This window comes from Canis aureus, chromosome 6 (assembly GCF_053574225.1).
Source record: "Canis aureus isolate CA01 chromosome 6, VMU_Caureus_v.1.0, whole genome shotgun sequence".
NCBI lineage: Eukaryota > Metazoa > Chordata > Mammalia > Carnivora > Canidae > Canis > Canis aureus.
The window spans coordinates 715398-741412 of NC_135616.1; the positions used below are offsets into that span (position 1 = coordinate 715398).

At 50.6% G+C, this 26015-nt stretch overlaps 1 protein-coding gene across 7 annotated transcripts in view; it reads right to left on the reverse strand.

Moving 5' to 3' along the window:
- The window catches only part of LOC144315368 (zinc finger and BTB domain-containing protein 7C), a 337017-nt gene that overhangs the window by 242308 nt on the left and 68694 nt on the right, over positions 1-26015 (reverse strand). The window contains exon 1 of one of the 7 annotated variants that reach the window (XM_077899765.1): positions 2212-2360. The exons of the other annotated variants lie outside the window; for them this stretch is intronic. The gene's annotated coding sequence lies outside the window, so the exon portion shown is untranslated. Of the gene's footprint in view, positions 1-2211; positions 2361-26015 lie in introns of those variants that run through there. 7 annotated transcript variants of the gene reach the window in all.

The following is a 26015-nucleotide window of genomic DNA, read 5'->3' on the forward strand; positions in this document are numbered from 1 at the left end:
AACCGGGGGAGACTTCCTGAGACCACTGGTCTCCATTAGCATTTTCCCAAGGGCTACATCCAGGTTATGAAATAGGAGGGCTGTGCCTTATTTGCATCTAATTTGCATATGCCTACTTGGACTGTACTCCCCTCTCCAACAATTTTCTACAGAATTACGATCTTTTCTTAGAAAACCACTGCTGCCCTAAGGGTTGTCACTTATCATTTTCCCTGCTTTCTCCTCCTCCCCTGTCCCCTCCCCTCTGACAAATCCTCAACCCTAAGCAAAAGTATAAAAAAGGCAGAGAAGTGGGGATAGTGGCTGTGTCTCATAGAACATGGCAGGAGTGGCTGTTTCTGGTGGGTCTATGTGCCCTGAACATCTCACTCATGAAGGAATTACCAGGCTTGGCGAATTACACAGTCCTGTGAAACAAAAATTTGTGAAGGGCAGGGGACTCATGGCTCACATTGCCAGCATCTTGTCTCCAGTGTCGCCGTAAGAGAAAGTACATCTTATTACCAAAAATATTAGAATATAAATGTACAAAATGAAGGACAATCCCTTCAAAGGAGATACATTCCACCTTAGGAAAAACTCACTCCATTATGTTTATTTTTCTCATGTCTTCTGAGACCAAGATGCGAATCCTAGCTTCACGACTACGTGCCATCCGGGCAACATCGGGCAACATCAGGCTTCGGTGTCCCCCCTCTGAGACGGGACAGAGGGAGCGATCTTGCAGGGACCTGGGAGGAGCCACAGATGCAGAGCGCCTGGCACAGAGCAGACACTCAAACCCCGGTTGCTATTTCCCTGATAATGGGAACTGTTCTTTTTAAAATCACAACGGTTGCTGCTGCTACTATCACAGAGTTGTCATCATCGTTGTCGTCCTAGGAGCTTTTGTTTCTTGCCACTCCTCCTGAGCAAGTGAAAACCATTCCTCCCACTTCCTGTTTCCCAGAGGACTCATGAAGGCCTGGATTTTAAAACCAGAAATGTAAGAAGTGGATTCAAGTTGAAAAAAAGAGCGATGTTCAAGACTTGTAAAGAAAGGCTACTGTTGGAACACACAGCCTTTCTTTCTTCCCTATTGCTTACAAAAGTGAGTGTGAGAAAGACTTTTTTCTATTTTTTTTTCTCCTCCAAAGGATGGCAGGCAGCCTTATGTCAGAATGCCCAGGAAAGGCACTGTCACCCCAGCCCACAGGCCCGGGTAGGCACACTGTGTTCCTGACTTTTTCTTCAGGACACGTTTTTCGGCACATCTGCCTCAAAGTGCCTGGCTTCCTCCTCCCCTGCGCTCCCCCCGCAGCCCGGGTCTCCAGGCCCTGGTGAGTCTGAAATGGGAGCACATCCCAACTGGCAACGCAAGGCAGTAGCAACTGCGTTCTTTTGCCAGGTGACCTAATAAACACGCCTGTCCCCTGCGTCCTGGGTCTTCCTAGGAGACACATCAGCAGGCTCCCGATTGCCTGGTTCCAAACGTCAACACAAAGTTACCGCCCCTCTGCGTAACGATTTAGTGCACAACTTTTCAGCCAATTTGGGCACTAAATTATGTCATGCGCGGGCTTTAACGACCATTCCCAAAATTCATTCCGTCAACAGTAGGAACGTGGGGATTTCTGACACCTGCAAGTCCTTACCTTGTGGGGCCTCTGACTGCCCTCAGCACCCACCCCACCCCCGCCGCCTGGTGAAAAGTCCAGGATGAAGCATCTCTTGTGTGTTGCCACAGCACTGTGTGCTTCCTCAGTGTAGCCCGTCCTGGGAGAGCGCGGGTGCCTCTTTCTCACCCCACGGCCTCCCCTCACGCACCACCAAACCGCCCAGTGCCCTGCACACAGCCGGTACACGGGAAATATCTACCGAGTGAATGAATCAAAAAATGAACGAATGAAATTGAGCCATTCTGGGCCTGAAAGACACCCAGGGACTCTAACAGCAGTTCTCCGTCAAACGCGGTTTTGCCTCCCAGGGAACATTTGGCAATTCCTGGAGACGTTTTTGGTCGTCACCAACTCAGGAGTTGGGAGGACGCTGTTGGCATCTATAAGACGGAAGCCAGAGAGGCTGCTCGACATGATACAATGCTTAGGACGATCCCTGCGCAACAGATGAGAAAATTGGGGTTCAGCGAGGTAAAGTAAGAACACACAACCATTCAATAGCTGGGATGAGATTCAAACTAAGGCATGTCTGACATCAAATCTACGGTCTTACCTGGTGCCCCACAGGGAAAGCCAGAGAGCAGTAGGATCCCAAGGCATGCTCGGCTGATGGTGGTCATGCCATAAAATTTTGCCTTTACTCTGATTTTTCCCTCATTGATGAGATAAAGACAAGTAGAGAAAGCAGCCACTTCGGACTAAATGTTTCTTCCCAACAAGACTGTTTGGATTTTTCCAAATTTCCCCAGTGAGTCACTCTCTCATGTTAGGGTGAGAATCCGTACTTGTGCTGGGGCTCTCCCACCTGCTAGAGCATCTCCCATCTGCTTGTCCAGTCCCTATCCATCTCTCAAGGACAGCATGAGGGTCTCCTCCTCTGTGGCACCAGGTCTGACCCCCTTAGAAAGGAGCCACCACCTGACCTCCATCAGAGGCCATCAAAGCTGCTCTCAGGCCATACCCAGCTCACGTGTCTGGATCAGCCACATCCAGGAGTCCCTTGTCCTCTCCTGGGTCTTACTACCAGCTGGCTGCCTCCCTGCCTGCCCCTCTGGCTCCCCATTCCCAGCCCAGGGGATCTCCTTGAGTAGTAGCAGACACACTCATTCATCCCACCCCACCCAGCACTGGTCCTGCCCTGAGAGGTGTGTCCAGCGCCCCTCCTGGCCTTGCCTGGTCGCCCCATTCCACCACAATTCACCATGTCCCCCACTGTGTCACGACTGTATCCTACTCCTCCCGTAAGCGTCCAAGTGATGACTTTTATACCACGGTTTAACACCCACATGGCTCTTTATATATACAGGGCCATGTGTGCCAGCCTGGCTTCTGGAGGCAGAGTGTCTGGGTTCAGATCCTGGCTCTGTTGCTTTCTAGCTACAAAATCTTGGGCAGGCTACTTAAATTCTCTGTGCCTCATGTGAACAGCAAAGAGATGTCAGCACCTCCCTCACAGCAATGTTGGGAGGATTAAACAAATAAAGAGCTTAGCTAAGCACCTGGCACATAGGAAGTGCTCCACAGGAGTCGGCTCTGGTCATGTCACGTGCCTGGTCCCTGGGAGTTCATCTGCCCCTAGGCTTCAGGGACAGTATCTCAACAATTGTTGGTTCAGCTCTGTGTCCGCCATGATGCTACTGTTGGATTAGATGGTGGGGGCAGTGGTGAGCAGACAAAGTCTCCCATGATGCCATCGGGTGCTTCAATAAGTGGCCTCTTTGAACAGACACTGATATTTCATGTAGTTTCTTTGCTCAGTTCCTACTAGCATTCTATCTGACAATCTCAGGGCTATTTATGGCCCAAGAAGCTCTTGCATACATGGTTCATCTGTTAACACCACTCCGTCCCTTTATAAGCATGGGCCTCAGGCTCAGAGAGGTTTAGTGGCTTGGCGAGAGTCACACAATATGTGAATTTAAAAATAGGCTTTCTGCTTCCCAGGCCAGTCGTGGCTGACATGCCTCACTCCAGGGGACCCCATTCACAAACCCTCCTAGAGTCGTGGAATAGATCCACTGTATACCTAGCAAGGCCAGAGGCCAGGTAGAGAAGAGAGACTACCAAAAAGGAGCCGAGGACAGTGGTTCTCAGGCCTGCCTGGGAATTAGAATCACCTGGGGAGAGGATGTGGCAAAATTGGAGGCCATGTGCACCATCGGTGGGATTGTAAATTAGTGCAGCCATGATGAAGACCAGGATGGAGATTCCTCAAAATATTTAATCACAAAAAATTAAAAACAGAACTACCATATGATCTGGCAATCTCATTTCTGAGTATATACCCAAAGAACTGAAAGCAAGGTCTCAAAGAGATACTCGCACACCCATGTTCACAGCAGGATTATTCACAATAGCCAAGAGATGGAAGCCACCCAAACAACCATCAACAGATGAACGGATAAGCAAAATGTGGTGCATACATAAAATGAAGTATTATTCAACTTTAAGAAGGCAAGAAATCCTATCCCATGCTACAACCTGGATGAGCCTTGAGGAGATTATGCAAAGTGAAATAAGCCAGTTACAAAAAGACAAATACTGCATGATGAAATAGGAGGTATCTAACATAGTCGGGTGCATAGAAACAAAGTAAAACGGTAGTTCCAAGGGGCTGGAGAGAGGAGAGAATGGGGAGTTGTTTAACGGGTATAGGGTTTCAGATTTCCAAGAAGAAAACATTCAGGAGATCTGTTTCACAATAATGGGAATATACTTAACACTATGAACTGTATGCTTAAAACTAGCTAAGATGGTATATTTTGTTGTTTGTTTACCAAAATAAAAAAATCTTTTTTTATTTAAATAAAAGTCCCCTGTTTGGATCCCACCTCAAGCAAATTAACTCAGAATTGTGGCATGAGCCACAGCCAACAATGTTTTCAAACCTCCTTCTCCCATCCCCACCCCTTTCCAGTGGATGAGGTCTGCCTGTAATCACCACCCTGTCTCCTTGCTGTTCAAAGTCTGGTCCTTGGACCAGCAGCAGTAGCCTGGAAGCTTGTTAGAAATGCAAAGCGTCCACCTTGTCCCAGACCTACTGCACCATGCATGACCTGCATCTTGTTACAATCTCCAGGGTGTTGGTAAGTGGAATGGGTCCTGCAGAGGACAGGAGTCACGGAAGACAAATGGGCACCCCTCTTTTATTTAGCCTAGCCCCATGTAGGGCGATCTCTCTGTGGGTGGAACAGCTTAATGCCCAGTTAGACTTGAATTTCAGATAAATGACAAATGATTTTTTTTCTTTTAGTGTAAGTAGGTCCTCTGCAATATTTGGGACACATACACTCAAGTTTTTGTCATTGCTTATCTGAAATTCAAATTTAACCAGGCATCCTTTGTTATATCTGGCAAGGCTACCTGGAGAGCCCAGTGAAGGGGGAGAGAGGAGACAAGTGTGTGGGGTCCCCACAAATAATGGCCAAGAACTGCAGGAACTAGTTCATGGAGTGACAGGCAGTGGCAGATATGGGCAGCCCTGAGTCCCCATCAGGAGCAAGACCTAGCCCTTCCAACAAGCCTCTGGGAAGCCTCCTGCTGAGATTTCTTGCAGATCAGAGGGAAGAACCTACAGGGGTTCCCTCTCCTCCAAGCCAGCTCACCCCTCCGGAGATCCCTGCCAACTGGGAGAAGGTTCAAAACTGCAGGCTACCTCAAGTACTAGCCCCGACCCTGGCTTTCATTTTTTAACATTCTTCTGGGACTTCACAAGCATGCAGGCAAGCGTTTTTTGCAGCCAGCCGAAGAGTCCTGAGCAGGGCTGTTAATGGGTATGGTTTCCCTCTGCTGCCCCTCCTCGCCTGGGGTCTGCACAGCCACTTGGGGTGAAAACAGCCCTCTGTGGAGGGCACGGTGACCGCAGGCATGGCAGCCCTCTCCTGTCCTCTTTCCAGGCTGTCAGAGCCTGCCGTGTCATCTGCCTGGGGAATGCCTTCAAGAGTGCCAATTAAGGCCGGGACAAATGTGCGTGATTGCAGAAGCCAGTTGAGTTGAGACACTGGGAGCAAAGCGACTTCTGCATAAAGCAGGTACCTGGAGAGCTGACCTTGAGAAAAGCACCAGCCACTTGTCAACAGTTGGAAATCTGCTGGAGATAAATTGGCACACCAAGACTGAACTAGGCTCACAGGACTCGGGGACTTTTGAAAATTCAAAGCTCTTACAGGACACAGGAAAATGACCGCAGCGTTTGTGTAATCTGGTGAGGAAGGCAAACCTGCAATATCACGTGCTTGGATTTGCAAGAACATGAAGGTTATCCTCACGAGGGCTCTGGACGTCCGAGGTCATCCTGTTTTCTGTTTTTCTCCTCCTCCCCGTCCTCCCACCCCCGCCCTGTCCGCGTGCGAAGAGCAGTGGTTTGGTACTCAGGATCCTGCCCCCTCCCCCCCCTTGGTCACTAATGTGCCTTATGACCCCTAAGAAGACACCCGCTGCTTTGGGACTCGGTGTCGTCAGTGTAGGCAAATGGGAAGTAAGGAGGCAGATGGGAGCCTGTGTTGAGCCCCACGCTCTCAGTAGGAACAGCAGTTCCTAACGGGCACAGGTGAATCACCCTCTCCAGAGGGGCTGCAGAGTTCAACCCCCGCCCCACCCCATCCAACTGCCCCGAACTGCCCCTACCTCTCCAGGCTGGGGGAACTCAGTCCAGCTCCAACAGGTGGGCTCAGTCAGCTCTGTGGGCCTCCCCTGCCAAAGTGTGACAGAATGGAAGGAGGTCTATAAACACCTCTTGGAGAGACAGAACATGAGAGACTCATAACTCTGGGAAACGAACTAGGGGTGGTGGAAGGTGAGGTGGGCGGGGGGTGGGGGTGACTGGGTGACGGGCACTGAGGAGGGCACTTGATGGGATGAGCACTGGGTGTTATTCTATATGTTGTCAAATTGAACACCAATAAAAAATAAATTTATATAAAAAAATAAAATAAACACCCCTTGGAGACAGGCTCTATGGATCAGGATAGACTTTCCTTTTTTGTTTTTTGTTTTTTGTTTTTTTTTGAAGATTTTATTTATTTATTCATGAGAGATACAGAGAGAGGCAGAAACACAGGCAGAGGGAGAAGCAAGCTCCCTGCAGGTAGCCTGATGCAGGACTTGATCCCAGGACCCTGGTGTCACACCCTGAGCCGAAGGCAGATGCTCAACCACTGAGCCTCCCAGGTGCCCCCAGAATAGACTTTCATGACAACTCAAGTGCTTGGAAGCCCCCAGCTGGGTGTGCTCGGGGAGGATCAGCACCCTTTTTTGCCCCCACTCCTCTCACCCCTGGAGATTCACATCAACTCTCCAACCCTACAGACCTGGCAACCAGGCCCCCCAGGCTTGCCATCCAGACCCCAGCTTCACCACCAACCACTCTGGGCACCTGGGGCCTGTACTGGGCCTCAAAAGAACACTTCTCACTCAATTATTCCCGTCCTTACAGATGCAGAAGAATTGGAATTGTTAAAAGAATGTTCTAAAAAACCTTCATGGAAAACAAACAGAGGAAGTTGTTTTTTGTTTTTTTAAAAAGATTGGGGTGGGGACATTTGCTTCAACGTGGATGGAACTGGAGGGTATTATGCTGAGTGAAGTAAGTCAGTCGGAGAAGGACAAACATCATATGTTCTCATTCATTTGGGGAATATAAATAATAGTGAAAGGGAAAATAAGGGAAGGGAGAAGAAATGTGTGGGAAATATCAGAAAGGGAGACAGAACGTAAAGACTGCTAACTCTGGGAAACGAACTAGGGGTGGTAGAAGGGGAGGAGGGCGGGGGGTGGGAGTGAATGGGTGACGGGCACTGGGTGTTATTCTGTATGTTAGTAAATTGAACACCAATAAAAAAAAAAAAAAAAAAAAAAGATTGGGGTGGGGAGACTTTGAAAAGAATGACCCATCCATGTATGGATTTAGGAAGAAGATGTAGCTGAACTCAGGGCATGGGTTTCTGAGGAGCCCAGACCCCATTTCCCCAGGGTCCATCCCTGCAACCCCTCAGCCTGGGGAGGAAGCCCTGGATTATAACTCAGGGAAGGGGGGACTATGGTATGGTGACAGTGCAGAGACCTGGTTCTCCCGTGTGACTCTGAGCAGGCTGCTAGGCCTCCCTGGACCCCAGTTTCTCCCTCTGTAAAAAAAAGGATACGTGTATCCATCACACATGCCTGCTCTGAGAATTGTATGAATGAATCAATGTGAACACATCTAGCACTCAGGAGACATTTCACAAATGTTGCCCTTCCACCAGGTCCAGCTAAAATGCTACCCCAGCTAGACACCATAACCAAAGTTAACGCCTTCGGGAACACAGGCGTCATCATCATCATCTCTGACCTGAGGCTCTGGCACAAGACAGTGTCTACACCAATTTGATCCAGGCCTCCGGGTCAGCCTCCCCTAGACCTCAGATTCCAGAAACAAAATGTCTCCCCAAAGGTTGCATGTCCCCAAGGATCCTGCTCCGCGGATGCCAGGTCCGGAGCCCGTTGGCCAAGGATCTGACTGTACAGAAACCTTGCAGGTGGCAGCCATGTGCAGGCTTTACACACAACGTTCCCCGTGATTCTGACAGCAGCCCCCGACGTCAGCACATGGCACTATCACCATCCTACAGACGGTGTAGGTCAGTACTCAGTCCCACAGCTATGGGGGGCGGGTAATCAAACAGCAGCGTGTCTGACTCCATGGATCTCAGCCCTGGCTAAAGAGAAGAATCATCTGGGGAGACTTTAACACAGACCTACCCGGGGGCCCTTCCCCTGACCTTCTGACTCCTGGTCTGGGTGGATCAGCGTGTCAGTACTTTAGAGGCACCTGGGGCTCCTCTAGGGTGCAGCCCGGGAGCTCAGGCCACCCTTCCCCCTCCTGGAGGATTCTCTGCCTCCCCACCCCACCCCACCTCAGTAAGTGCAAACACACTGCCAATGGGCCCCGTGTCCTCCCACAGCGCCACGCACCTGCACTCAGCTTGAAGGTTTCTAGGCCCACAGGTGCTCAGGGGAAACTGAGGCTGGGGTGAATGTGTGAGCAGCAGAGGCCCCAGCACTCGTCCTCTGCTCTCTGCCGCCCCCTGTTGATAGCAAAGAGCAGAACATGTCACGGCTTTTCTGCTCGCTTCCTGTCCTCTCACCAGATGTGGAACCTCCTACTTCACACCGTCCACCTCTACTCCCCCCTCCCCCTCCCCCTCCGGGGGAAGTATCTGGTCTCTGCCCTGTGTGGTTATCAGGTGTCTGGCTTCCTGGGAAGGCTCCTCTGCCTTCCCCCTGTAGCTCAGTGAGGCAAGTCCCAGGCAGCCCTTCCAGACCAGCTCTGCACCCAGCCTGGGCAAATGCTGGCATGGTGGGCAGGCATTCCTCACACCACAAGGGCAAAATCCATGGCCCTGTCCTCCCTGTGGTCAAACGCAATTCACACAAGCTCAACGCTGGGCTCAGGACCAAAGCTGCCACAAAGACCATTTATTTGTCTGACTTTGGCCCTGCCGGGTGTGACCCCTGGGGCAGAGGCAATTGTTCTTGGGGCAGTATCTATTGTCCACTCAATCCTGTGCCCGGCCTCCAGTTCTCCATCACTTCCGTTAGTTTCAACTTAAAAGGAGTCTCACCCTTGAGAGGGTGCTCCTAGTACCATGAGGGTGTAGCTGACGGCCAGGGGCCCCTGGTCACTTGCCCACTCTGGTCACTGCATGCCCAGCTCTGCTGAGTGAGGCCCCTGCAGGCACCCAGGGCTCTGCCTTCAACAGGCCTCTCCCTCCCCCAGGCCAGGGGTGCTGTCCCAGCCTGCTCCCCAGGTGGGAGCTGAGCCCAAGGGCATAGCCTGTTCGACTGGGTCCTGGGCCACCAGCCTCTGTAATAAGCACAAGGCCCGGGCGGCTCCATCTTTTCCTGGAGAAGAGATGGACAGAAATAGACCGGGACAGATAGATAGCTCTTGGCAAGCATCAGATGCTAAGGTTCGTTTCCCCTAATAAAAATTTTCCATCAATTAACAAGTATTTGTGAAACTTGATTTGTAACTGAGAGGCATTCTGCAGGATTCCTAGAGTGCTGGCAGTGGTGGTGAGTGTGTGTGCAAGCGAGCAAGCTCACTTGTTTGTTCAGAGAGGTGGTATGGCACAGGGACAGGAGCCAGGCCTCTGGAGCTATACTATGTGGGTTCAAATCCTGCCTCTGCCTCTTGAGCCCTGCTGCTGTGACCTTAGGCCAGGGCTGACCTCTTGTGCCTCACTTTTCCCACCTGTTAAGTGGGGCTAATAAAGCAACAGAGTGCCTTGCACAGATTAAGTACTTAATCGATGTGAGCTGTTATTACAAACTCGGCACTATGGGAGGACATAAAGTTAAATATTCATTCCACCAATCTTTTTTGTCATCAAGAGGAATGAGCCACGGCACATGCAACAAGGCAGGTGGATCTTATACAATATTAAGTGAAAAGGACTTTCAGGGTTATATACAGTATAATAGGCTCTGTCTAAGGCTAAAAATAACTACAAGAAGATGTACTTTTTAAGAAAATGTATGGATACAATGAAACTAGACAAGGGAAAACAGGAAATTGATGAAGTCAAAATTAAGGAAGATGATCATGTCAGTGGGGAGACACAGGGGTGGTGTAAGGCAGGATCACATGTTTGGATGTAGGTTTTGTCAAATCCTTGCTTTGTTTTGGATGGTGAGCTCTTGAGCGCTTACTCCATGAATAAAAATAACTAAATAACTACATAATTAAATAAAAGAAGAGCATGCATGGGCCAAGAGAGACATGAGACAAAGACTGTGATTAAGCCAGTTGTTAGCATCGATGGTATGAAAGGGGGAAAACACAAATAAACGTATTGCGTGCCCCTCGCAGGCTAGATATTGTCCCCGGCTCTGGGTTTACACCAGCGCATGAAATAGAAAAAAAAAAAAAAAAATCCCCACCTACTCAGAGCTCACAATTGAGTGTAGGGAGACACCACACACGATACATGGAGTCGTTTATGAGTGTCATGGCCAGAAATGGAGATGCGGGAGATGGGAAGCAGGTGGTCTGGGAAAGTGACATCCAAGCCAAGCCCTGAGGAAGGGGAAGGAGGAGGCTTGTGCATTCTGAGCTTCTAGAGGATGATGGAGCTCCGAGGCTAAGGGAACAATCTAGCAGAGGCTCTGAGGCAAGAGGACCTGGGAACTGGCTGGCGAGGCTGGTGAGGCCAGAGAGGAGTGAGCCCAGGGAAGAGGGAGAGGACGTGGGGGCCTGGCAGGCCATGCTGAGGACCTTGGCTTTCACTCTGAGCAAAGGAGGAACAATTTGATACATTTTAATTTTTTTTAATTTATTTATCTCAGAGAGAGAATGAGAGAGAAAAAGAGCATGAGCAGGAAGAGGGAGAAGGAGACACAGGGCTCAATCCCAGGACCCCGAGATCACGACCTGAGCTGAACAAAGGCAGGCATGGCAGGTGCTCAGCAGACTGAGCCACCTGGGGACCCCCATCCCATACATTTTAAAAGGACCTCTCTGGCTGCTGCCTGGAGGGTGGTCTACGGAGTGCGGGAGGCTGGAGTGCTGACTGGGGAGCTATTGTAGAAGCCCAGGTCGGGGCTGAGGACAGCAGCAGAGGTGGGAAGGGCTCAAACCCGGGATGGAATGATGACGGGGCTACAGCTCTCCGCCCAGGCCCCCAGACCCCCAGGCTCCCAGGTCCCCAGGTCCTCAGGTCCCCAGGTTTGCAGCAACAACCAGACACATGTCCACACGTCCAAAGAATCACAAAACATAATCTACCGTGAGCCCTACAGCAGTTGGTCTAGAGCCCCAACTCCCTTGCCTGGCCAGGTGCAGGGGTGCGCTGGCAGCCTGGGCCCTGCTCCTCCCACCCTGGCTCGGAATGGTGGGGCAGGTGGTGGGGCAGCCTCCACCTCTGGGAAGGAGGTCCTCATGCTTGTTCCCAAACCCTCCCGCAGCCAACCTGGCTCAAACCCCAGGCATCCGTGTGGCCACACAGGTGATGTTCCTTCCCCAGCTGGGGTCCCTGCCAGCTCCCAGACTTCCTCCTCACCATCAGGGCCTCCCCTGTACCCCACCCAGGGCTTCCCCTGTGCCCTCATTATAGGCCCTAAAGGGGCTAGACTCACAGAGCCCAGGGCCACTCTAAACCAGTGGTTCTCTGCCTCAGCTGCTCACTGAAATCACCTAGAAAACTTGCTGGTGCCTGAGTCCCCCCACCCTCCACCCCCAAGGCTACTGTAATAGGTCGGGGGTTGGACATTGGGATTTTTCTCGAAGCTTCTAGGTGATGCCACTGCTGTGCAGTCAGGGCCGAGAGCCTCTGCTCCAGGGGCCTGCTGTAGCTTTCCCACCCCCTTTCCTACAGGTGCTTCATGCCTGCCAGCTCCCACCTGCCCTGGCTGGTGCATCGTCGCCTGAAGTGAGGCACCCTCTGAAGGCCTGATCAACCCCGGGATGAGCAGAGGGTGCTTATCTAACTCACCCGGTGGGTGAGGAGGACCCAGGGCTGCCCTGCAGACGTGGAGAGTGGAGCGGACGCCCAGGACCACCTGCTTCCAGGGTCCCTGGGGCTGCATCTAAGGCCAGAGAAGCCCTCGGCTCAGATACACTTAATCAAGGCTGTGCCAGGCTGGCTCCCCTCCCCAGCTCCTCCCTGTCCTTCCTCCTTTAGGACTAGAACTTGGAATGCATTTTTATTAGACTTTTCCTAGGTGAAAATGGTGCCAGCCTGGGGGTGGGGAAGCCGGAGAGAGTGTGATTTACACTTACCCTGAGTCCTCACACCTCCCAAGGGCAGCTGCTCACAGAGCCCCTGGCAGATGGGTAGCACTGATGGGCTGCTCTCTGATCCGCCCTAGCCAGGAGCCACATCTCTGCAAAAATGCCCCGAAATCTCCAATGAGCCAAAGGCCCTTTGGCAAACAAACAGGGGAAGGTGGGTGCTGCTGTGCATGAGGTTCTGGCAAAGATGCCACTCAGAAAAACGGCTCATACTCCCCAAGCCGCACACACATCTGATGAGGCTGCTGCTCGTACATTCTCTCTCTCGGCTCCAAACAGCTATTTGACTCTTACTCGCTTCTAAGTTCTGTCTTAGGCTTCGATTCTTGCTCAGCCTCCAAGAGAGGTCACTTCCCCTGGGCACGAACGGACTGACTATGCACCTCCTGGTCTTTCTAGAGAGGGTACCCTTCATTGGGTCAGCTTCTGATGGGCTTAGTTTGTCCAGGACCCTCCTGTGAACACCCTGGCAGGACTCCTCAACATTGGCACTGGTGACATCTTGGGCTTCTTTGCTGGGGATGGGGCTCCTGTTCATTGTAGGATGTGGAGCACCATCCCTGGCCTCTCCCCACTAAATGCCAGGAGCCCCCCCTCCCCTGCCCACTTCTATGGTGATAAAAAATGTCCACAGACATCACTAAATGTCCCCTGGAGAGGGGAGGATAGGCAAAATTGCCCCGGTTGAGAACCACTATGTTATAGCAATAAGGCCAGAGCCTCTCAAGGGCAAGGACTGGGCAAGTGACCTCTGACAGGCAGTTCAGTCCAGTGACCCGTCCGGGAAACCAGGCTGCACCTTCGGAACTGTGTGATCTTGCTTAGGAAGCCTAACCTCCCCGGGCTTCAGTGTCATGCTCCAAAATACAATAATAACGGCCAATACATGCTCACGGTGGGCCCCGTGCCAAGCACCTTGCACCAGCTTTCTCATTGAACACAATGTTTTTCCCATTTAATTGTCACAACGTTTTTCTAGAAAAACGTATCGATCACCCCGTATCGAAAAAAGTATCGTCCCTATCTTACAGATGAGGAAATTGAGACCCAGAGAGGTTGGGCAACTTGCTCAAGGACACACAGCCAGAAGGCAGGCAGTTTGACCCCAGGGACCCCAGTCTGAGCCACAGTTCTGTTCTCTCTCCCTCAAAGAGGGGCTTGGGCCTGACACAACCTTTGGAGTCCTTTGTCATTCCACAACTGTGCCATTCTTCTGACGCTCTTGCTATGGAAAGAATGTTCGCTGGGTGTCCTGTATCCTTTGTGTCCCCTGGCCCTACCCCCCAGGACGCAGCCTGCTCATGCTTCCCCTCATTCTATATGCTCCGCCTATACTCTGTGTGCTGTGCTAGGATCCCTGCTGTCAGTAAGATATGGAATTTACCCTCTGGTGAGGAAGTAGATATCAAATAGCTCATTAGACTTTGTATTTATGACTGTGATCAGGACTAAGAGGGGACTCACCCAGCCCAAAGGGTCAGGGGAGGGACGACCTAGCTGCTCGATAATGGGTGTGCAGGGGTTAAACCCATGAGGTCGAGGGAAGCCAGCTCCCAGAGAGAGAGCTCTGTGCATCTACCCCAGGAGGAACAGAACATGGAACGCTGCTTGGACTAGAAGCCAAAGGGAAGAGGGTGCAGGAGAAGGCTGAGGAAGTGGGCAGGCCGTCTGGATCCTGGCAAGAATTTCTACCTTTGTCCTAGAAGCACCAAGAGGCCAGCAGAGGGTTTAAATAAGGGGGTGACATAACCAGATGAGAATATTTCCCGGAGCAACTATGGTAGGCTCTGGAAAGATCAGGGCTCAGGGCAGCAAGAGAAAATTCAGAGAGGGGGTCGGTTGGGGCATGGAGCTGGTCCTGGGGCGGGGTGGGGGGGGCGGCAGCAGGGGACAGAGAGAAGTGCCAGGTTCCAGGGAGAGTTAACATGCAGAGTCTAGGGGAACAGGTGGGGCTGCAGTGGGGACGCTGGGTGGACAGCTGAGGGTGGTGCTGAGTGCAGGACAAGGGTGCACAGGATGTGGACCTGTTGCATTTGGGGGTCCTATGCATGACAACACTGGACTGAATGACTGACCTACCAACTGGCTGGCTGACAAGTGGCACTGAGACCCCTCTTCTGCAGTGAGGGCCCCGCTGACCTAGGGCACACTCAGGATGGGAACACATAGGCCTCGGAGAAGGCACACGGGCAGGCAGCAAAGCCCGGGGGAAAGGGCCCCGGTATGAAAATGGAAGTTATTATCACTATTACCTTATCAGATCTGACAAGATCATAGTCAAAGGTGGGGCCGCTGCAGCCTGTAATACAATATAAATGGGCTCTCGGGTGGCAGTTGGCTGTGGCATTGATTCTTATTCACTCGGAAGCTAAATCACAGTGCTAATGTGAAACATGTGTGAAATATCCCTTTTTCATGCACTGGCAATGAAAGGGCTCCACAAATCTGTAGCCAAATGAACGTGCTTATGAGTAATGGGAGTCTGCACATGGGCATCATTTTATTACCATGTACAAGCCAGCTTCATCGATGCTTTGATTTCACGTTAAAGGAAGCACTCCAGCCACCTAGGGAGGTGAAGAAACACCAGCACGCAGGCAGCCCCATGTTGAGCAAGTGACACTTCATTGCTAGCCAGGGCCTGAGGACTTTAAGATGCTCTCATCACAGTTGCTCTTCTGATCATAGAACGGCAGGATGGGACAGGACGTCAGGCCCCCCAGCTCGCCTGTGTAACAGAGGAGGGAAGACACCCAGCATCTGGGACTGGAGCCCACACCTTCCCACTGGTCCAGGCCATGATGCTTCTACCACTGGGTTCAGGACTCCCGGAGACTCACCTTTCCAGAGATTTCAAACATCTAGGACCCAAGATGGAGTCTCTGAAAACCACCAGAGGAACTGAAAGTACAGACTGTTTCTGAAGTTACAGGTTGGCAGGTAAAGGACATGGCATCTTGGCAAACATGTTGGTGACTATGGGATGCTAGGGAGCAGGGTGGGGGTTGGGGGGACTGAGTCACTTGGACAAGGCACAGGAACCTGGGAGCAAAGTCTTGTTCACCTTTTGGCTCATGCATAATGCATACTCTGCCTACGTCTACAAGAAGATTTGGGGTGGTTTGCTATTTAGAATATATGCACGTGCAACACAACAGTTCATACTGAGATCACTCCTGTTTTTACCAGCAGAAACCTGGAAGGGAGCCAAGTGTCCCTCTCTAGGGGGCTTGTTTTAAAAAAAAAAAATCTATCCATGCATTTGGTGACTATGATACAGCTATTAAAAAATAAATAAGCAAATAAATTAATAACTGAGGAAGCACCCTGTGTACTAATATGGGTAAGGGAAGAAAAAGTGGGGTACAGAATATACGGTGGGCCATATTTCATATATGGGCATACATATATGAAGTCTCTCCATTTTAGCATAAAGTAACCCTGGAAGTAGAAACCAGAAAGCTGGGGCACCTGGGTGGCTCAGTCAGTTAAGTATCGATCGGCCTTCGGTCCAGGGTGTGATCCCGGGATCAAGTCTCACATCTGGCTCCCTGCATGGAGCCTGCCTTTCCCTCTGCCTGTGTCTCTGTCTCTCTCTGTGTCTCTCAGGAATAAATAAATAGATCTTTAAAAAAAAAATTCTAACTCCGTCAAACATAAGAGGAGAGAAGAAAAGGGAAATCATTCCAGGTACAAGAGCCACCAATGTCTCCCTTCTCCAAAAAATGGACCCTAATACCACCTCACCTGGGGTCCCACAGCCCAGTGTACTCAGAAGCTGAGGGCGTGTCAGCAGCCTCCAGCCTCACAGAGGCTGGGAACAGAGGACAGAGGGGCAGCCTGCTGGGGCCGGCCAGTGGCCCAGCCTCCCTGCCCCAGCACCGGAGGGAGCAGGTGAAGCCTGGGGCCCACAGCAGGCCAGCACCATCCAGGGCTGCCCACCCCTTGTGGGGCTGTGCCCACGTCCGCCCCCTGAGCCAGCCCTGACTCCCGGCTGTCTCAGCTGCTGACAGTTCGTGGTTCCAGAGCAACCAAGCCGCACTAAGAACCCTGCTCACACAGTCAGGCTCCTGCCCGCCCCCAGCTCTGGCCCACCCCACCCCAGGTTGTCCTCCCTGGGTTCCCAGCTTGACCCTTGTGCCTCCAGGCCTGGGGAGCAGCACCCTCCCCAAGGATGGCAGCCTTGGCCCTGGAAGCGTGCTCTCCGCTTGCTGGCTCCTCTCTGACCCGCTCCCGGAATAGGAGGGGCGGCCAACCATCAGATCCATTACAACTCACTGCCACCACCCAGATGTCCATTAGTGAAATTAATTCTAGCCCATGAATAAATTATATCCATTCTATAGAAAACCATATTTAAAAAAAAAAAAACAAGAGTGATTCGTACAAGTAGGTCTTTCTTTAAGATATATTAAATAAAAACACACAAGCTACAAACCATGATATATAGCTTGATCCCACGTTGGGGCCAGCTGGATCTGTTCTGCAGACCCGCGGTGACAATATAGGTGTAATGCTGCCGTGCTAGTCTCTGAGTGGGGAGGGCATATTAAAATTCCCTTCACTTTCTCAGCAAAACACTTCTATTTTTTTTTTCTTATACGAAGCAGTTATTATTTTTGTAATCTGGACATAGATCTCTCTCATTCATTATACACTTCGTGGGGCTGGTTTGCTAAGTCAGAGGCTCAGGGCAAGAACTCCCCTCCCAACTCTGCACTTTCTGGTAGATGAGAAACTGAGGCCCAGAGAAGTCAATACTTTCTTACTTAGCATTATACAGGAGTGAGTTAGCAGCAAAGCTGGGCTCAGAGCCCTCATCTCCTGACTAATCCTTGTGTTCTTTACACCACACTGTGTGGCCTTAACATGAAATGAGTATATATTTGGGGAGGGTTCTTGATGTGGCTGATGGGGGGATAAACAGGGGAAATACTGGCTAAAATAATAATAATAATAATAATAATAATAATAATAATAATAATAAAAAAATAATAGACTTAGCGCTCCAGGACTCGTTACCTGGCTGCCAAGTCAACACCACCACCATTGACTGATGGAAGATTCCAGACAAACGTTCATTCAAAGATGAACCATTAACTGTAAATCAAAACCTAGAGTGAGCGCTGAGTCATAAAGCGAATTAGAATAAGTGGGTAAATGGATGGCTGATCTCAGCCCCAACAGCGAGGATCGGAGTTAGGGAGGCTTCTAGAAGGGGTGTCTAATAGAAAAATAGTCCTAGGCGTCTCCCCCAGAAGCAGGCGAAATAGCAGGCGGCATGTTATTCAATTAAAAGCGCTATTCAATGTTTTGTTCCACTGGGCTCTGAAGGCCTGGCTGACGGTGACAAGGATGGTGGCAAATTCCGTTTGGTCACCACTTTACAACGGAGGAAGGCTTTAACTCATCGTCCTACTGGATGCTCTGCGGTCCTGGAGCCTGCACTCTTTAGCCTTCATTTTTGTGTCAGAGGAAGCAGCTATAGGACTTGCTCAGGGTCACACTGGCCGTTCCGGAGGCCAGCGGGAGGCCGAGCGGCTGGGCCTGGCCCCACGTGCTCCTCCCGCACCCCAGGGAGAGCGGGGCGCGGGCCTGAAAGGCGAAAAGCAGCTGCACAGCCCCTGGGCAAGTGAAACAGCCCGCAGGCCCGGTACGTACAGCAGCTCAGTCAGGTGCTTCCCCGGCCCCTCCCGGGCCACCCGCACAGGCCTGTGGACATTTGGCCACTCGGGATCCCCCGGGTCTGGCGCTTATCCATGTGAATACCTGACAGGAAGAGGCACATGGAAGCGTTTTGTAAATGTTTCATTACCTCTTTCTCCCCCTTGAAATGCTGGTCCGTACACTGCCGGTTCCACTCACTCTGCCCTGTTAAGGACGTCGGGGGCAGGTGATCGAATTCTTTCCATTTCACAGATAAGGAAACGGAGGCTGGGGAAGCGTGTCAGATGTCCTGTTGCTTCACAGTGGCAGAGGGGTAGGGATGAATACCGAAAGTTGGTGAGGGTCCACGGGGCAGCGGGCTCTCTCTGGACCGGTTCATTTCCTCCCCCGAGCCGCTGGGAAAGGGAGGCATCGCTGCCCCATCTTACACCCGGGACGCGGAGACTCAGGAAGGCCAAACCACCCGCCCAAGCGACGGACGACGGAGCCAGGACTCAACAGCCAGGCTCTCAGACCCCAAAGCCGATGTGTGCAGTTGCTGTGAAAGCCACGCTGGGGGGTGTGGGCGTGGGGGGTAGGAGGGCAGGGGGGTACGGGGGTACTAAGGGGGTGCGGGGGGTGCAGTGTCAGGCACCAGGCAAGTCCCTCCCCCAACTATCAGGACTGACAATAGCTTCCTGAGCTTTAAGATGTGCCAGGAGTGGGCTGAGCTCTGCCCACGCAGACTCTGGAGGACAAGGCACACTTCCGTGTCTCTGAATCCTCACGTGGCACAGAGCTGGCCCCCTTGGCTCAAAGCACCCACCCCAGCTCCTGGGTCTTTTTTTTTTTTTCATTTCTACTGTGCAGACCAAAGGACAGGGTGGGCTCTCTGACTGCTACTCACATCCCAAATCACTGCATGCACACTCTGCCAAGGGAGCCGAAGTCCCCCAGCCAGCTCTCTGCACTCAGGGAACCAGGCCAGCTCCCAAGGGTGCCTCGAACCCCTCCACGTCTACCTACACCACTGCTGTCCACCATTCCCACAATTCTCACTCAGGTTGTCTTCTCTCACTGCCCGAAAGGAATGGTTTGATGGTGAGAAACATTTCCACATGAAAGCTTGGGTGTCTCTGAGTCATCATTTATTGCTTTGTTTCCGTGGTTTATACTTTTTTTTTTTTTTTTTTAACTTAAAAGAGAGGGCAGGAGTGATGAGTGTGGATGGGATGAGTAATCCCAGCTCCTCTGGGCTCCGGTGGGAAGATGGAAATAAGAAATGGAGACAAGAGTAGGGGAGAGGATGGGAGTGGCTGGGAGGGCTGGGCTGGGGGAGCACTGACCCCTGTTCCGGATGGGGAGGACTTGGGCCCCAAGTCAGAAAGTACTGCAATCCAAACAAGGTTTATGTGCTCAGCTGCAGAATGTGGGCGTGTGGAGGCAGGAGACAGGGAAGCATTCCAACCAAGTGATCCATAACCCACAGAGGGATGGCCCATGCAAATCTCCCACAGCTTCAAGGCCCAATCAACAGCCACCTTCAGGTGGCCTTTGGCAGACCACCCCAATCAAGAGTGCTTCCCTCTCCTTCTGAGTTGGAAACTTTCATTTGTGCTGAGGGGTAGGTGGCTTTGCTGGTCCCCATCGCCCTTTATATTCTCACTGCCTCCCCCATTCCGGTGTGAGCTCTTGGAGGGCAGGGAGCTTGTTTTCACCACGTTTGTATCTTTTGAGCATGGGACACCCCAATAGTCCACTGTTGAGGTGATGCATGCCACACCCCATATCCAGAGCCATGAACTTCCAAGCAAACACTCGTGGACGGAGTTTCAGAAAGCAGCATCAGATAAAAATCACACAATTTGACGTTGGGTCTTGGGCTCTATACTGTGTGCAAAGTCCTTTCATATTCTTGTAAAGCACGTGTCAGGTGATATTAAGCTCACTCTACAGATGAGAAAACTGGGGCACAGTGTGAGTGATTAACTGATGACTAGTTAGAGTAAATAAAAATAGCTCTGCAGCCAGGGTTCTGACCTTAGTCTGATATTCTCTGAAGGGGCTGGAGGTTTCTATCATCTCTGAAGCACATGACAAAATAATTCTGGAAAACACCACATTGCTATAGCCCACTCTCACCCAGGATGCACAGCATGTATCCGTAGAGCCAAGGCTCCAAAGAAATCTGTTTGGCTTAGCTCAATACAGCCTTTTCCAAATGCGACCGTACCTGGAACTCTTTTGCATGAGACACCAACGTAACCTGCACTAGGGAAACGTTCCACTGACCTGCTGTGACTCTCCTAAAGTGGAACTCACACTCCCAGGAGAAGCAGGATATATGGAGAAGGAGGCTTTAGCTGGATGAATAAACCTCTAATGGTGAAAGTTGAGGGCTCAGCCAGCTAGGAGGAATGTTGCCTCTTCTACTTCTTCCTTTCCTCCTCCTTCTTTTCCTTCTCTTTCTCTTCCTCCTCCTATTATTCTATTATTACTCAATTATTATTCTACTTTTCATTATTAAACTTCTCAGATATGCACAAATAGAAGAACATAATAAATCCCTAGGTGTCCGTCACCAATCACAAAACCAGCTTCAACAATATGCGACAATCTGCCATTTTTGCTTCATCTCTTTTCTCTGGAATATGTTAGAGAAAATTCCAGATATCATGTCAGTGTCTAACACTGCCACAGTAGTACATGCCTTAAAAAGTCCATAATAATTCCTGGATATCCAATGCCCATCCTGGACCTAACATCCCTGATGCACTCAGATTGGTCTGTCTACAGCAGGAAGGCCCCAAATCAGGACTCAAATCAGATCCACGGAGTGCGTTTGCTTGGTGTGTTCCTTAAGACCCTATTAATCGGGGCACCTGGGTGACTCAGTCAGTTGAGCATCTGACTCTTGATTTCAGCTCAGGTTATGATCTCAGGGTCATGGGATTGAGCCCCATGGTGGGCTCTGCATTCAGCAGAGAATCTGCTTTTTTCTCTCTCTCTCCCTCTCCTTCTGCCCTGCTTATGCATGCTCTCTCTCTCTCTCTCTCTTTCTCTCTGTCTCAAATAAATAAATCCTTAAAAAGAAGAAGAAGACTCTACTATTAGCAAAATGAGGGCATTTGTCCTGAGGTCTTGGCGTGGCTTGGTGAGGGCTTCCCTGCTGTGGTGTTTTGCATGTTCCTCTAGTTCTTGCATAAAATAGTTAGATTTACAGGCTTGAGCAGATTTAGGTTCAGGTTTACGGCAAGTAAATATCATAGGTGATGCTGTGTCCTTCCTATTGTACCTGGTTGTCCAACTTTTAGCAAAGCTAATATTGATCCATGGGTGTGGGTAACTTTTTGAGCAACTGGATTTTTCCAGTGCCTCCAAAATTATATCACACCCTAAAATTTGGTTCTAACCCATTGTGATTTGCCCATTTTCTAAGAATTCATGGAGACTCTCCCTATCAAGGTCCAGTACTCTATCAGTATATCCTTTTTTAGGCTGTCTGTGACGTTTAACCTTTCCTTTTTTTTTTTTTTTTTTTTTTTTTTTTTAAGAAAATGCATTTTTAAATGACCAGTCAAGCTGGGGACACTGTGCTCCCTTCAGGCCAGGCCCTACCAGCAACTCTGTGCACTCAGCTGGAATCCCAGGTCTCAAACCTGGGAGATTGCTCCAGCAATGTAGATTGCTCCACCCATCTCCTAGAAGAGGAGTCAGAATCTCAAGGAGAACAAGAACACATAGCTGAAGATGATAAATATGCATCCAAAATTTTTAAAAACCAAATTACACAAATCAAGCTTATTCTGAGAGGTTCGTTTTGCCAGGGGTCTCTAGTGCTCCAATCAGCATAATTAAATACCAAGATCTCTCTAGAATTGATTGTGGTTTTCACATTTTTTATCATCCAAGGACCATTTCGGCAGGATGATTTTAAGCTAATAAGAACCCCCAAATTAGAAACTAATTAAGGAGATGGAAAATACAAACGTATTTGTTTTTAGTCAGGCACTATTTTTATCAGAGGAATCATGAAAAATTAAAATTGTTAAATACCCATATGAAGGTTGTCAGGCAAGGGCAATGTGGCTTTCTGCCTCTGCCTGCTGCAAAACCGTAAAGGGATATATCAGAAACTATTCCTTATGGGCCCCCAGGAAGCAACAGAGACCCCAATCTTAAAAGAATAGAATTGCACACTGTTTGGCCTGGCGAGGGAAAGAAAGGGTGCCGCTGTAAGACTTTCGATCTTTGGTGACCAAGATTCCTAAGCACTTCTTACTTTTCAAATGCATGTGGAGTTGGCGTTGTTGCAGTAGGCTCTCTCATGCCCACTGAATAGATGAGGACACTGAGGCCCGGGGAAGGTGAGCGATCTGCACAGGATCACACAGCAAACTTCGAAAGAGCCATGGTTCTGTCTCTATCTAAATGTGCTTGATTCTGTGAAACATCCTCTTCACTGTCCTCCAGATGCGCCACAGATTACCTCTTAAAATAGATGTTAAGTCACAGTGACACCGGTTTGGAGGATCCTTTTAGATTCGTGACAGCTTTGAGAACTCAGGCCCCAGGGAGAAGCAGCAGGAGGCAGGAGCCAGCTGCTCCCAGGGAGGGACAGGACCTCCTGTCTAGAGAGGCAGCAGCACAGGGACCCATGGGCCACTGCAGTGAGCATCAGAGGACTGCTGACCCCATCAGACGCCACCAAGTGTTGATCCAACCTTGAAAACAGTGCTTCAGCCCCCAGGCCTGGAGTCTCCATCTGTCCTGTCGACTTTGCACTGATTCCAGCGCAGCAGACACCCCTGACCTTCCACACCAGCCCAGGAGGACATGGGATCTGCCTCACACGCTCTCTTTAAACCTCCATCTCTCCGGCAGAATTTGCCCCAAACCTCCATTTTCTTGCTGTGGTTGGGGGCCGGTGGCTGAAGCAGATGTCATTCACAAAATAATAAAATGCAGACTCCCTTTCACCAGAAAGAGCAGCACACTCTGCGGCCGTGGGTTCCCTTGCCTCAGAGGCAGTTGCCTGCATGCCGAGGACTGGGGAAAGGCAGACGTGGGCTTTTGTCTCAAAGGAGAATGGAAACAGAGAAGTTGAAGGACATGCAGCTTTTGGAGCAGGATCCCTGAGATGGGTCCCAAGACACTTAGGACGACAGCTTACATAAGAGGTCCTAGAGTGGCCGGCAACCCTCACTGCTGAACAGAGCCAGTGGTGGTGTCCAAGCCCTAGAGACGAAGGCCTAGGGGCTCCAACATTCCCTATGGCAGGCGACTATGTGGATCTGGAGAAGGAGGGGCCCCAGGCAGGACTGGTGCCATGGGTTGGGGTCCAGGCCTCACCCTCCAACCCCATTTTTCCTGACCTGCAAAGCCCTATCATTACCATACAATGGACAGAACTACAGAAATGCCTGCTAGGAAACTTCTGCCAAACTTTGGGGAACTCAAACTGGTTTTCATTTGATTTAGAAAATTAGCAAGGATTCTATCTTGACAGCGAATGTCACAGAGTAATCACTGGTGATTGTATTTAAGTCCTCATCGTTACCCAGCACGATACAAATGATTAGTACCGCATCCCACAAAGCCTCTGGAAGCTCGGAAAGCTTTAGGAACTGCCTGAGGTCAGCCTCAAACTGGCAGGTGCTGGGGTCCTAAGGGCCAGCTGGGGAGACCCACAGCCAGCGCTGGTTCCAGAAAATATAAATCACCATCTAGAACAAGTGATGCAAGACATCTCGGATTATTGAAGCCAATTTCCACTCGGATGCATTACAGACATGTCGTAAGAAGAGGACATAATAGTAGGTCCTATTGTTAAGCTCAGGATACACCTGGCCTCTAGGTGCCCCATGGCAAGATATTCTAGATTCTAGACCTGAGGTGTCCAGTACAGTAGCCACAAGCCACCTGACATGAGCACCTGAAATGTGGCTAGTCCAAACTGAGGGGCACTGCCAATCTCAAATACACCCTGGACTCGAAAGACTTTGTATGAAAAGAAGAATGTAAAATATCTCATTAATAATTTGCATATTGGTTATAGATTGAAATAATAATACTTAGGCCCCTGGAGTTAAACGAAACACATAATATTACAATTAATTTTACTCTCTTACGTTTGTTTACCATTTTTACGTGGCTACTAGAAAATTTAAAATCCCAGGTGTGTACAGATGTGTGTACATCTGTGACTGGTGCCCAGACTCCCCTGGGCAGCCCTGCTGCAGGACCCAAGGCTTGCCTTGGCTTCTACACCCGGCTCACCCTGCCCGGCTCCCAAGAACAGCGCTGCGAGCCGAGGAGCCAAGACTCTCCAAGCATTCCGAGAATGTCCTCTCTTCTCAACGCTTCTGGAAATTCCTGGACCCACCCACCCCGCCCTCCATCCTACTCGACACCCATAAGGAACCCTAGGCCCAGCAAACTGCCAAAGCACATGAACACAGTCACCACTTCTGAGTGTTTGAATCCACCTTGAGCTACATCTTCCATGGCCAGACATATCCTGAAAACCAGGTTTTCAGAGTTCAGACCTCAGACCTCTTTAGCAATTGGAAGTGCTGGGAATTAGGATGCGTTTCTCCCAGCCTCCTTTACTCCCACCCCTGCCAAGAGCAGCAAAATGCAAGTAAACTCAAGTTATTGATCACTTATTACGGTGCCAGCTGCTGTGCTAAGTGTTTTTGCATATCTTCTTTTATTTAATTCTCCCAACCAGGCTGTGAGTGAGAAAGTATTGTCCCTGTCTTGGAGATGGGAGCCCAAGGCTCCCATAGTCCTGGTTCTGTCCCCACTGCCATGTTTCTTCCTGTGCCCCATATTTCTTCCCTTGGCAGCAAAGATGCCTCACACCTCTTTGCATTTCTGGCACCTCGCACAGTGCCCAGTACACAACAGGTACTTGGTAATACTGATAAATTAGGCCAAGAACCTCTTCACAGACCCGATCCTTTGCTCTCTCTTGCTTTGGTCAGGAAGCATATTGCCCCTACCTTCCTGAAACCACACACATGATGAAAATCCTCACACACTACCCTGTGGGGCTGGACCTTTTCTGCCCCTATCACCTGTCACCATGGGGCCCTCTGGGGTCAGTCCTGCCTAGGTCCCCAGTCAAGTCTGAGACATAGAGACCTCCTTCCCCACTGAGAGGGGGGTTTGTGAACAGTCCAGGGCCAGTGTGCTGGCATCTGGGGAACCCAGAGGAGCTGCCTGCCGCCCTGGCTGAGCCCCTCCAAGCACAGCAGTCCCCTGACTGTCCTTGCTGGCTCCCCAGAGCGCAGCCCCCCTTCTACTTCCTTATACACAGGAGCTAAGTCCTGGGCCTGCCTGGTGCTTGTGGCTGACCCATTTCCTAGAGCTGGGCTCAGCTTTCTAAATTCCTTCTTCATCTTATTCTTTCTGCCTGATTTAGAACAAGGCCACCCAGAAGTCCTAATACTCTGCCCCTCCCCACCCTTGGCTTGACCCTATGGATCCTGACACTGGCCTGCACTGGAATGGAATTTGCCACACACCCTCGGGCCTCCTGCCCCAGGCCATTGGTCCTTCCCCTGCCCTGGTCAGTTTCCCAAGGCCCTAAGCTATTTTTGCTTCTGCCCTAGGCTGCCCTAGAAGTTGCCGGAGTGGTACCCTATATGACACACAGAGTAAAGACCAGATGACCAATGGGAACAGGCCCTCCATCAGATCAGAATTCACCTTTGGGGTCTCCAGTCCTACTGGCTCCCTGTTCTTCTAGCCTCAAACCTCCGCCTTCTGGGCTCTGGGGACCTGCTTGATGCTTCCTGCTTGGCTGACTTCCCAGGGTCAACTTTTAGAACCAGGATATTTGCCAGCCCTTTCCTGTGCTCCCAAACCTGCACTCATGACTTCCCCAGCTACCCTCTATCATCCGCTACTTGACCTAGCACCTGTGGAGGGAT